This window comes from Mustela nivalis, assembly GCF_964662115.1.
Source record: "Mustela nivalis genome assembly, chromosome: 2".
Lineage (NCBI taxonomy): Eukaryota > Metazoa > Chordata > Mammalia > Carnivora > Mustelidae > Mustela > Mustela nivalis.
In genome coordinates, this window is record NC_139021.1 from 57,452,526 (window position 1) to 57,465,875 (window position 13,350).

A 13,350-nucleotide genomic window follows, 5' to 3' on the forward strand; every position below is an offset into this window, starting at 1 on the left:
TAAAAGTGTAGATTTCCCAAAGCTGCTCAGCAGGAACTTTTTTAAAACTGAAAATTCAGCCTTGATTTTGTAAAATTGGGCAGTGATTTCATTTTTCTGAGTTTGCTTTTCTCTTATGTCTGCAAGGGAAGTGAGGATTGAAATCATTTGTTATATCTTGTCATGTTACAAAAATTAATTTCACCTGTTTCTTGTTACTCTTTTAATGTGGCTTTTAGGAAATTTTAAATTACCTACATGGATTTCATTATATTTCTATCAGACAGTACTGCTCTAGAGAATTAAGCATGGTGTTTTGCATGTAATATGCAAAGTAGAGTATTTCCAAATATAGTACTACAAATGAAAGAAGGTTAGGTTGGATGCTTATTATCTTTAATTACATACATACTCAATGTCTGTAGCTGCATAAATTTCTGATAATCAAATTTTCCTGTAATAGATATTTATTTATGCATACCTATATGTATAATATACAGGCATAGATGCACATTTACAACACAACATACACTCACAATTTAACCATTCCATCACCATCTATATATATGTAATAATACAATATGTTGCTAAACATTAGTTGTTCAGGCTCTAAAGAATATAGATATTATCTGCCACTTAACTGAACCTTGAAAGTTATTTTATTTCTTCAGATACACTTTAGTTGCCTCATCTGTAAGCTGGGAAAAATGATTTTACTTCATCGTATGGTTGTTAGAAGTAGTAAATGAAATCATTCTCAGCACAGCGGCTGGTAAGGGAATAAGAACTTAATGAATTTTAGCTGTCATTATTATAAGTAATCAAATACCAAGCATGATGTATTCTAGTATTGGACTCTATTGTTCTGATTATGGGCTGTTTCAAAACTGAAACATATGGAGGATATGCATTATATAAACTAAGACGTAGTATTTTACAATTTCTACTTAATTATACGCTTTTATCATCCTTATATGTGAGCTGGTTACAATAGGAAATAGGGCTATTTCAATTTAATTAAGAAAAACAAAACACCGGGACATGGAGTTACTCATAAATACAGCTTACCAATCTGTATTTCCTGATGATACATTCTATCCTTCTGCCACTATATGATCATGATTTTTTCAGAGATAAAATGTGTTCCCTCTCAACTTTGGAATACTTTCCTCTTTCAATACAAGGCTTTCTCATGTTTCCAAGATACATTTTAATTTCCAAGATAAAATTTAATTACTTCCGCTCTTAATTTTCTGGAAGTCTTAACATTTTCCTGGGGTCTTAAGACCTTGAATGAATTAGCAAAGAACTTAGGGGTGTTCATTTGGAATGTAGGCAGAAAGACATCTTATAAAAGCAAAGTTTCACTAAGGCAGAAATACTACCTGAACTTTAAATCCTCAGGCAGGCATATAACAAATTAACATTTGCTTAAAGAATAGAAATTATTTGCAACTTATTTTTTTTCTTTTTATTTGATGTAACTGGAAAAACAAACTCTGAGAAAATTACATAAAGGAAAAATGTTTTAAGAAATGACCCAAGAAAATGTAGCAAATAAATGCATAAATACTAATGGACTTAGTAGTTGTGTTTCAGTGTATTTGATGTACAGATTTATGCCACAGTCCCAAAAGCTGTTCCATTTCTACCTCCTCAGGGTCTTCTTTGTCAATGCCATTCCCTTCATTCCTGCGACTGACTCAATTTTAAAAGCTCATCATCTCTTCCTTGAACTATTCAATTCAAAATACTTTTGTCAAATGTGCAGTCTATTCTGATGGTCCCATGGGAGATACAGATAAGCATAGAAGGCTACTGAACCCAAAGAATTCACAGTCAATAAAGAGACACAGAGCCTACTAGTCGTGATGTAAGTCAGGCTGTGTTTAGGGCTACAATAAAGATATAATAAAGTGTTACGGAAGAATGGTAGAGGGAAATTGTTCTGCCTGGGGAGATTTGGGGAAATTGCTCACAAGTTTAAATCAGTCCTTAATTATTTTGAACTGGGGCTTAACTATTACAATAGTCTCCAAACTAGTTTCATTTGCCAGCATCTATCACCTGGCCAAGTTACCCCTTGCATTGCTCCCAGGAATCTTCCTAAAACTTCCTAAAACTAAAATCAATATATGCCACCTTATCTCCTGAAAAACTTTCTAGGGTTGTCTACAACCTCAATGGAAAAACTAAAAGGAGACTCCTCAGCATGGAATAGGATTTGCACCTAGCATCTTTGTCTCATCTAGAATTAAACATTTGCTGACAGCACCTAGCTGAGACATCACTGGGACTCATCCCCCTCTGCAGGCAACTACCTCACCCACAGGTGTACTCTTCCATGGAGTTCCCAGCTGCCAATAACTGACTGATGACTAGACTATAAAGGACTGGCTCAACTACCTCAATTTAGCCCCGCTCTGCAGAGTTCTGGCATCAGCACTTCCTGGAATGTTGGCTATGTCCTTCGTGACTGCTGCACAGGTCAGTTTCTCTTTACTTTTCTTCATTTTTTTTTTTTCCCTGTAAATCTTTCACCTGCGACTTCACTGTTTCGGCACCTGTTTCTCCAGATAAACTGCAAGAAACTAAGTCATTACTAAGAACAAGTCATGGACGGCAGGCTCCAGAGTCAGACTGCCGATTTGTAAATCCTTTCTAAATCCTTCTCTTCAGAATTCCCCTCTCTCATATACCTCGTGTGTCCTCTATTTCAGCACTCTTTGTACTGTTTGCAGTACCATGTGTTCATCTATTTGTCTTCCTTGTAGTCATGCACCATTTTCTATTTCCCTCTTTACCTACTAATACATAAAACTATGTGGTACACTTACTTTCTCAACAAAAGTTTAGGGATTTGTTGAATAATTAGCTCACATGTTAAAGCATATCTGTGAAATGGCTGGGAGTAAACTTTACACCAATTCCCCAGCACTTTGCCTTTAGCATTTCCTTCTGGATCTCTCTTCCCAGAGGTATCCGTTCTCTTCACTTTATTGTCTCCCATGTCAGTGTTTGCTTTCAAGGCAAAGCCTGAAGTTTTGTTATGGCATGCAAGACTTTTTCAGACCTGGATAAAAAAAAAAAAAAGCGATTAGTAAATTCTTTTCCTGACTTAACACTCTAAACTCAAATTCAGCCACAAGGACTATTCGCCATGTGCTAAAGGTCTTGACATTTCTGTCCCCAAATTCCTCAATCTGGCTGCCTTCTTTTTTTTTTTAATATTTCATTTATTTATTTGACAGACAGAGATCATAGATAGGCAGAGAGACAGACATAGAGAGAAGGGGAAGCAGGCTCCCTGCTGAGCAGAGAGCCCGACGTGGGGCTTGATCCCAGGACCCTGAGATCATGACCTGAGTGAAGGCATAGGCTTAACCCACTGAGCCACCCAGGGACCCCCTGGCTGCCTTCTTTTCTGCACCCTGGAATCTTTCATTGAACTCCACTCAAATGACAGCTCTTTCACAAAGCTACCCCTAATGATACCAAACAGAATTAATTTCTTCTACATTCTCTTTTCATCCATAACACTCAATGTCTAATAAGTCACTTACTATGCATGTATATTAGCTGTGCTACAAAATGTCACCTATATTTATACAGCACATAATAAACCATAGAAAAGAAACTTACGATTAGTAAATAGATGGCTGCACTTTCTCTTGGCCTCTCCTTTGTCCTTCTATACCTCTATTACTGTTCTTGTGATGCTTAGCCATTGTTAATTTATGGTCCATCTTCTTCATTAAACTGTCAGCACCTTGAGGCAGGATCTTCTATCTCTGTTTCTAGAGTGTCTGGCCCATAGTAAAGGCTCATAATTTCTTGGTAAAAATCTGCCAGCCCCACCAAACTGTGAGGTCGTATTATGTGCTTGTTTTCTTTATGGCTATATCCCCAGAATCTCACATAGTGCTCAGATCAGCACAGACATGTAATGTGTTTTTGTCTAATAAATGAATATATCCTAGCTTTTGTCAAATAGGATCTGTGTTTTAGATATTGTCTGTATTCAATTCTTTCCTCGATAGTAAAGCTACCTGAATGCAAAAATGGATTCTTCCCTCCTTAAACTTCCCACCTTGAATACCATTATCGGCTTTTAATGCAGAAGTGTCTAATTAGAGTTGATTTTCTATATGAAATAAATGTCCAAAAATTACAAAGTCCTAACTAGAGCTAAATTCTGATAATAGATTGTCAGACTTGGCAAACAAATAGTTTGGAGCAGAGAAAAAGAAGCTCTTAAATAATATCACTTAGCCTGACATGAAACATTGATTGGGTAACCGAAATGACCTTCTAAAATGAAATGGACTACAAGGATTATTAATACAGTTTCACAATCATACCAAACTGAACTGGCAAGGGAGAAAAATAGAGAATCACACAATTCATGGCATAATGAAAATCATATTTTTTCCTTCTCTAATTACTTGGTGGTGGTTTACAACTTCAGAACTGATTTCTCATAAAATTGCAAATAAACACTTCCCATTCTAGTGGTCTCCCCCACCCCACTTGCCACAAACCCTCTTCCTAGGAGACATCCCAAGAACTCCTACTCTTTACCACTTTCAGACTATGAACTACAAAAATCTGTGGTTGTCTACACAGTCTCAAAAGAACAAAACAAGCAAGCTAAAAAATGCACTAATTTAAGAAAAATCTTTCATCTTCTACAAAGTGGAGATAATAACTCATTGATCATAAATTCTTCTAGTCAGATGCTTTTTTTTATAATGTGAGGACCCAATTCTTATAAGCCTCCTCATTTTAAAAGACCAGATCCCAAACCTATGTGTTTAGCTGCACTGTAGAATGTTATCAATATTCATATAGCATCTACTAATCAAAAAGGAAAATTCAGTGACCATAAAATACTGCAAAAGAGTGCATATTCTCTTGACCTCTCCTCAGTTCTTTAATGTCCTATGTATATCTCTATTAGTGTTATAATGTTTAGTAAATGTTTATTTCTGGTCTTTTCCAATAGATGATCAGTTTCTTGAAGACTTGCATGGTTGGTTTTTTTTTTTAATTTTTAAAATTTATTTTTAGTGTAACAGTATTCATTGTTTTTGCACCACACCCAGTGCTCCATGAAATCCATGTCCTCTCCAATACCACCTGGTTCCCCCAACCTCCCACCCCCCACCCTTTCAAACCCCTCAGATTGTTTTTCAGAATCCATAGTCTCTCATGGTTCACCTCCCCTTCCAATTTCCCTCAGCTCCCTTCTCCTCTCCATCTCCCCTTGTCCTCCATGCTATTTGATATGCTCCACAAATAAGTGAAACCATGTGATAATTGACTCACTCAACATAATCTCTTCCAGTCCCGTCCATGTTGCTACAAAAGTTGAGTATTCATCCTTTCTGATGGAGGCATAATACTCTATAGTGTATATGGACCACATCTTCCTTATCCATTTGTCCGTTGAAGGGCATCTTGGTTCTTTCCACAGTTTGGCGACCATGGCCATTGCTCCTATAAACATTGGGGTACAGATGGCCCTTCTTTTCACTCCATCTGTATCTTTGGGGTAAATACCCAGGAGTGCAATTGCAGGGTCATAGGGAAGCTCTAGTTTTAATTTCTTGAGGAATCTCTACACTGTTCTCCAAAGAGGCTGCACCAACTTGCATTCCCACCAACAGTGGAAGAGGGTTCCCCTTTCTCCACATCCCCTCCAACACATGTTTCTTCCTGTCTTGTTAATTTTGGCCATTCTAACTGGTGTAAGGTGATATTTCAATGTGGTTTTCATTTGAATCTCCCTGATGGCTAGTGATGATGAACATTTTTTCATGTGTCTGATAGCCATTTGTATGTCTTGATTGGAGAAGTGTCTGTTCATATCTTCTGCCCATTTTTTGATATGTTTGCCTGTTTTGTGTGTGTTGAGTTTGAGGAGTTCATTATAGATCCTGGATATCAACCTTTTGTCTGTACTGTCATTTGCAAATATTTTCTCCCATTCCGTGGGTTGCCTCTTTGTTTTTTTTTGACTTTTTCCTTTGCTGTGCAGAAGCTTTTGATTTTGATGAAGTCCCAAAAGTTCATTTTCACTTTTGTTTCCTTTGTCTTTGGAGACATATCTTGAAAGAAGTTGCTGTGGCTGATATCAAAGAGGTTACTGCCTATGTTCTCCTCTAGGATTCTTATGGATTCCTGTCTCATGTTGAGGTCTTTTATCCATTTTGAGTTTATTTTTGTTACGGTATAAGAGAATGGTCGAGTTTCATTCTTCTACATATAGCTGCCCAGTTTTCCCAGCACCATTTATTGAAGAGACAGTTTTTTTTTCCACTATATATTTTTTCCTGTTTTGTCGAAGATTATTTGACCATAGAGTTGAGGATCCATATCTGGGCTCTCTACTCTGTTCCACTAGTCTATGTGTCTATTTTTATGCCAGTACCATGCTGTCTTGGTGATCACAGCTTTGTTTTAAAGCTTGAAATTAGGTAACGTGATGCCCCCAGTTTTATTTTTGTTTTTCAACATTTCCTTCGTGATTCAGTGTCTCTTCTGATTCCATACAAATTTTTGGATTATTTGCTCCAGCTCTTTGAAAAATACCAGTGGAATTTTGATTGGAATGGCATTAAAAGTATAGATTGCTCTAGGCAGTATAGACATTTTAACAATGTTTATTTTTCCGATCCAAGAGCGTGGAATGGTCTATCTTTTTGTGTCTTCAATTTCTTTCATGAGTGTTCTGTAGTTCCTCGAGTATAGTTCCTTTACCTCTTTGGTTAGGTTTATTCCCAGGTATCTTATGGTTCTTGGTGCTATAGTAAATGGAATCGATTCTCTAATTTCCCTTTCTGTATTTTCATTGTTAGTGTATAAGAAAGCCACTGATTTCTGTACATTAACTTTGTATCCTGCCACGTTGCTGAATTGCTGTATGAGTTCTAGTAGTTTGGGGGTGGAGTCTTTTGGGTTTTCCATATAAAGAATCATGTCCTCTGCAAAGAGAGTTTGACTTCTTCATTGCCAATTTGGATTTTTTATTTCTTTTATTTCTCTTTGTCATCTGATTGCTGTTGCTAGGACTTCTATGTTGAACAAGAGTGGTGAGAGTGGACATCCTTGTGGTGTTCCTGATCTCAACAGGAAGGCTGCAGGCTTTTTCCCATTGAGGATGATATTTGCTGTGTGTCTTTCATAGATTTATGAAGTTCAGGAATGTTCCCTCTATTCCTATACTTTGAAGAGTTTTAATCAGGAATGGATGCCGGATTTTGTCAAATGCTTTTTCTGCATCAATTGAGAGGACCTTGTGGTTCTTCTCTCTTCTCATATTACTTTGTTCTATCACATTGATCGATTTGTGAATGTTGAACCATCCTTGTAGCCCAGGGATGAATCCCACCTGGTCATGGTGGATAGTCTTTTTAATGTGCTGTTGGATCCTGTTTGCTAGGATCTTGTTGAGAATCTTAGCATCCATATTCATCAGTGATATTGGTCTGAAATTCTCCTTTTGGGAGGGTCTTTGCCTAGTTTGGGGATCAGAAAATGCTGGCTTCATAGAGTCTGGAAGTTTTCCTTCTGATTCAATTTTTTGAAACAGCTTCAGGAGAATAGGTGTTATTTCTTCTTTGAAAGTTTGGTAGAATTCCCCAGGGAATCCATCAGGACCTGGGATCTTGTTTTTTGGGAGGTTTTTGATCACTGCTTCAATCTCATTACTAGATATAGGTCTATTCAGGTTGTCAATTTCTTCCTCATTCAATTTTGGGAGTTTATAATTTTCCAGGAATGCATCCATTTCATCTAGGTTGCTTAGCTTATTGGCATATAACTGTTGATAAAAACTTCTGATGATTCTTTCTACCTCCTTGGTAGATATATACAGAACATTCCACCCTAAAACAACAGAATATTCATTCTTCTCAAGTGCACATGGAACCTTCTCAAGAATAGACAACATACTGGGTCACAAATCAGGACTCAACCGATACCAAAAGACTGAGATTATTCCCTGCACATTCTCAGATCACAATGCTTTGAAACTGGAGCTCAATCACAAGGAAAAGTTCGGAAGGTGTTAGTTGTGATCTTTCTTTTCATTCATAATTTTATGAATTTGGGCTTTCTCTTTTCTTTTGGATTAGTGTGGCCAATGGTTTATCTATCTTATGGATTCTGTCAAAAAACGAGCTTCTAGTTTCATTGATATGTTCTACTGTATCTCTGGTTTCACCCTCATTGATCTCAGCTCTAATTTTGATTATTTTCCCTTATTTGTGGAGTTGGTTTGATTTGTTGTTGATTCTCCAGTTCTTTAAGGTGTAGAGACAGCTGGTGTGTTCTGGATTTTTCAGTTTTTCTGAGGGAGGCTTGGATGGCTATGTATTTCTCCCTTAGGACCACCTTTGCTGTATCCCATAGGTTTTGGACCGAAGTGTCTTCATTCTTATTGGTTTCCATGAATTGTTTCAGCTTTTCTTTGATCTCTTGGTTGATCCAAGTGTTCTTAAGCAAGATGGTCTTTAGCTTCCAGGTGTTTGAGTTCCTTCTGAACTTTTCCTTATGATTGAGCTCCAGTTTCAAAGCATTGTGATCTGAGAATGTGCAGGGAATAATCTCAGTCTTTTGGTATCGGCTGAGTCCTGATTTGTGACCCAGTATGTTGTCTATTCTTGAGAAGGTTCCATGTGCACTTAAGAATGAATATTCTGTTGTTTTAGGGTGGGATGTTCTGTATATATCTATGAGGTCCATCTGGTCAAATGTGTCATTCAATGCTCTTGTTTATTGATTTTCTGCTTCGATCTATTTCTGAGAGGTGTGTTAATATCCTACTATTAATGTAGTCATATCAATATGACTATCTTGATTAACAATTTTCTTATGTAATTGGCTGCTCCCATATTGGGGGCATAGATATTTACAATTGTTAGATTATCTTGGTGGACAGTCCCTTTAAGAATGATGTAGTGTCCTTTTGTATCTCTGACTACAGTCTTTAGTTTAAAATCTAATTTGTCTGATAAGAGAATTGCTACCCCAGCCTTCTTTTGAGGCCCATTGGCATGAAAGATGCTTCTCCATCCCTTCACTTTCAGTCTGGGTGTATCTTTAGGTTCAAAATGGGTCTCTTGTAGACAACATATGGATGGGTCCTGTCGTTTTATCCAATCTGCAACCCTGTGCCATTTTATGGGTGCACTTAGGCCATTCACATTGAGAGTGATTATTGATAGATACATTTTTATTGACATCGTGTTACCTTTGAAGTCTTTCTTTCTGTAGATTGTCTCTATATTTCTGTTCAATGCTATTCTTAGGATTTTTCCTCTTTTATAGAACCCCCCCTTAATAGTTCCTGCAGTGCTGGCTTGGTGGTTGCATAGTCTTTTAAGCCTTGCCGGTCTTGGAAACTCTTTATCTCTCCATCCATTTTGAATGTCAGTCTTGCTGGATAAAGTATTCTTGGCTGCGTGTTCTTCTCATTTAGTGCCCTGAATATATCTTGCCAGCCCTTTCTGGCTTGCCAGGTCTCTGTGGACAGGTCTGACGTTATTCTGATGGGCTTTCCTCTGTAAGTGAGAAGCCTCTTTGTCCTAGCAGCTTTCAAGAGATTATATCTACAATTATGATTCCTCAATTTGACTATCAGGTGCCTTGATGTTTTTTTTTTTTTTTTGGAATCTATAATCTTGGGTGGGGACCGTTCAGCCTCTAGTACATGAACACTGGTTCCATTCGTGAGATTGGGAAAATTTTCATGAAGAACTTGTTCCACTATATCTTCTAGACTTCTTTCTTTCTCCTCCCCTTCAGGGATTCCAATAATTCTGATGTTGGAACGTTTCATGGCATTATTTATTTCCCTGATTCTGTTTTCGTGGCTTCTAAGCAGTTTGTTCAAGGCTTCCTCCTGATCCTTTCTGTTTGTCCTCCAGATCACTAATTCTATCTTCTGTCTCAGTTACCCTAGCTTTGAGAGAATTTAGATTAGATTGGAACTCATTGAGAGCATTGTGAACCTCATCCCTGATAGCTTTCAGCTCTTCCCTAACATTGTGAACATCATCCCTGGTCACTTTCAGTTCAGCCCTAATCAATTCCGTTTGGTCATCCATGGCTTTCTCCAACCTACCTATTGCCTGGATAATTGTTAGCCTGAATTCTCTTTCCAACATATTGTCTATGTTGATAGCCATTAGCTCTGTTGCAGAAGGTCCATCCTCTGATTTTTCTTCTGTTGGGCATTCCTCCTCCTAGTCATTTTGGTGAGAGAAGACTGAATGGATGTAGCTGGATGTATTGACCTTGGTGCAGTCAAGGTACACCCTGGAACGCTTCTGAGCAATCAGGGTTCCCCACCCAAATGAGAGAAAAAAGAAAAGAAAAAGAAAAAAAGAGAAAGAGATACAGGAAAAAATAGGGAAGATAAAAGAGAAGTTTCAGCCCAAATGGGCCCCAAGGTAAGATTTATGAAGTATACAAGCAAAAACAGACAAAAAGATTGATTAAAGTATATGACAAGAGAAAAAAAAACATATATATATACATATTATATATATATATATGTAATATAAAAGCAAGTAAAGGAAGAACCTCATCAAAAAGAATCCCAAGTGTAAGATTTATATACTATCAGGACAAACACAAAAACAAACACTGGTGGAAGAAAAAGATGGGAGAGTGGTTATAAATTCTCCGTGTGGGCAAGGAAGTTTGTTTTGATTCTTCCCAGATATATCTTGATATCTTTGTTAAAGGACTCAACTTTCCTAAGATAAAGGGGGATTAAGAATTGGTTTACCTATAGGGATAGTATTGATTGGGGAAAGGGGATTACCTTGAAGTTTAACTCTATATGAATATTAAAAAATAAAAATAAAAAATGAATAAACTAGACTAAACTAAACTAAAATTGAAAGAAAAACACAGGTATTTGTATCAAAGTTCAGGTTAGAAGGTTATTATGGAATTTGATGTACTGGACATATCATTGTGATGGTAAATAGGTTAAAAATTACCTATATAAAAAAAAAAATGAGCCAGAATAGTGGGAACGAGTTAAAAATGAAAGTTGTCCTATGAAGTAGTGGTGGTTGTTCTCTTTTAGTCTTTTTTTTTCTTTCCTGGTTAGTTTTTCTGGGGGAGGTGCCTGCCATGTGGGTTTTCAGTCAATGATCTTCCCTGAGTTAAGTCCTCCCGCCCCCCTCAAGGGGGTGGGCTCTGAGGAAACCGGTTTTTTCATGCTTTTGTTCTCTGGAGGTTTTTATGTTTGTTCACTTTTTTTTTTTTTTTCCTCTTGCCTTGACCGCTTTTGATGGTTTTTGTAGGTTTAGAGGAAAGCAAACTGCACCCTGACCTCCCTCTCAGAGAGAAACCTCAGTCTGTTCTCCTGTGGGTGCTGGAGAGCCCATATAAATTCCCCCTTGGCCACTGGCAGAGCAGGTTCTGAGTTGCGGTCCCTGGGGACGCAGGATCTTCTGCTTGTACCCAAAACCACAGCAGTGGCCGCTATCTGGGCAGCTCCAGACTACTAGAGAGGTTCCAAGCAGCGATTGTACACTGAGGTTTTCCCACTGGCCCGGGCTGTGGTCCCTCTGTGGGGCACCCAGAGTGCCTGGTGCCTCTGGGTCTAAGAGCGCCAGGCTTGCAGGCACCTCTCTCAGGGGAGGTTGTGGGTCACACACTCCTCTCAGGCTCTGAGAGCAGGGTGCCGGTCCGAGAGCACCAGGCTGGGCCTTTGCGCACCTCTCTCGGGATAGTATTCTCTGGCTCTGAAACAATGGCACACGTCTAAGGGCATTGGATGGGCCTTGGAGCACCTCTCTCAGGGGAGGGTGAGGGGCATGTGTGTCTCAGGCTCTGTTACCACCGCTGGGCATTCTGCTGTCTGGTGAGGCTCCCAGCCCCTCACCTGAGCCAGACCCCACGAATTCTGGAGTGCTCTGGCGGCTCAGGGACCAAGACCTGGTTTCTCTGCCGCACTCTCTGGCTCAGCACCAGGGGAGGCTGTCCTGGGTCCGGGGACTTAAGCCCCTGTCCCTAGCCGCCCCAATTCCCACAACTTCCCCCCCACCCCACAATCCTTTGTTCTTTTTGAGTGCTTTCAACCAGTCTCCAAGTTAATGCTGGTCTCCAGATGCAGGCACTCTTGTATTAGGGATATTACTTTCCAATGGGTCACCTCTGGTGGCTCCCTCCCCCTTTTGTTTATCTTCAGATATCAGTCTGAAGTTCCCACTCCACTTTACCTGCCCACTGGCATCTTCTGCCCCTGTAGAGATCCAGATGTGTCTAATTCTGATCTCAGACTGATTTCATGGGTGATCAGAGTTCTTTGGTAGGTAATCAGCTCACTTTAGGGTACAGTTTGAAAAGGTACCTCCTCCTACTTCCCTGCCATCTTGTCTCCCCTCACTTGCATAGTTTTCTACATGTGCATCTGTATTTTCTCTAACTGTATCCTGAGTGCTAAGTCTATGGCAATAACTTTGTCAATTTAATCCATCAATGAAATTATTTGGTATATAGTACTACAGACCTGATACATTTGGATCATGAGGACAGATCTTGATTAACTTGGACCATTTTTAATTTTGCTAAAGCACACACAGCTGAATATTAATAGGTCATCACTATTAAAATACAATCTCCTTATATTCTGCTATAGTATAAACAAAAGGCAAAGAACTATAAATAGAGTGAGAACTAGTTGAGTGAAGACCCAGTTAATGCAGCATTTAGCCCAAAGTATCCTCTAAACTCCATAAACAACCATTTAAAAGCATCCTCCTTATGAAGTGAAGCAAAATTTTAAGACCATATAAACCTATAATTTTAGGTCTGATAGAGAATGTATTATGAGTGACCCCTTGAAAGTCAGAACAGTAATCTGCTTCTGACCTTCAAAGTCCATCAGATTCTGCAAACAACCAGATTATTGGGAACCTCTTTTTTTTTTTTTTATTTTATTTTTTTTCAGTGTTCCAAGATTCATTGTCTATGCACCATAGCAAGTGCTCCATGTAATACATGCCCTTCTTAATACCCACCACCAGGCTCACCCAACTGCCCACTCCCTCTCCTCCAAAACCTCAGTTTGTTTCTCAGATCAGTCTTTCATGGTTCATCTCTCCCTCCAGTTTCCCCCAACTCACTTCTCTCCAACCTCTAATGTCCTCCATGTTATTCCTTATGCTCCACAAGTAAGTGAAACCATATGATAATTGGCTCTCTCTGCTTGACTTATTTTACTCAGCATAATCTCCTCCAGTCCCATCCATGTTGATACAAAAGTTGGGTATTCATCCTTTCTGATGGAGGCATAATACTCCATTGTATATATGGACCATATCTTTATCCATTCATCTGTTGAAG

At 38.7% G+C, this 13,350-nt stretch overlaps 1 long non-coding RNA gene across 1 annotated transcript in view; it reads right to left on the minus strand.

The window, feature by feature from the left end:
* Positions 1–2,871: 2,871 nt before the first annotated feature.
* The window catches only part of LOC309860627, a 154,401-nt gene continuing 143,922 nt past the window's right edge, over positions 2,872–13,350 (minus strand). Inside the window, exon 4 of the long non-coding RNA XR_014309505.1 lies at positions 2,872–3,052. This is a non-coding gene — a long non-coding RNA (uncharacterized lncRNA). The remainder of the gene's footprint in view (positions 3,053–13,350) is intronic.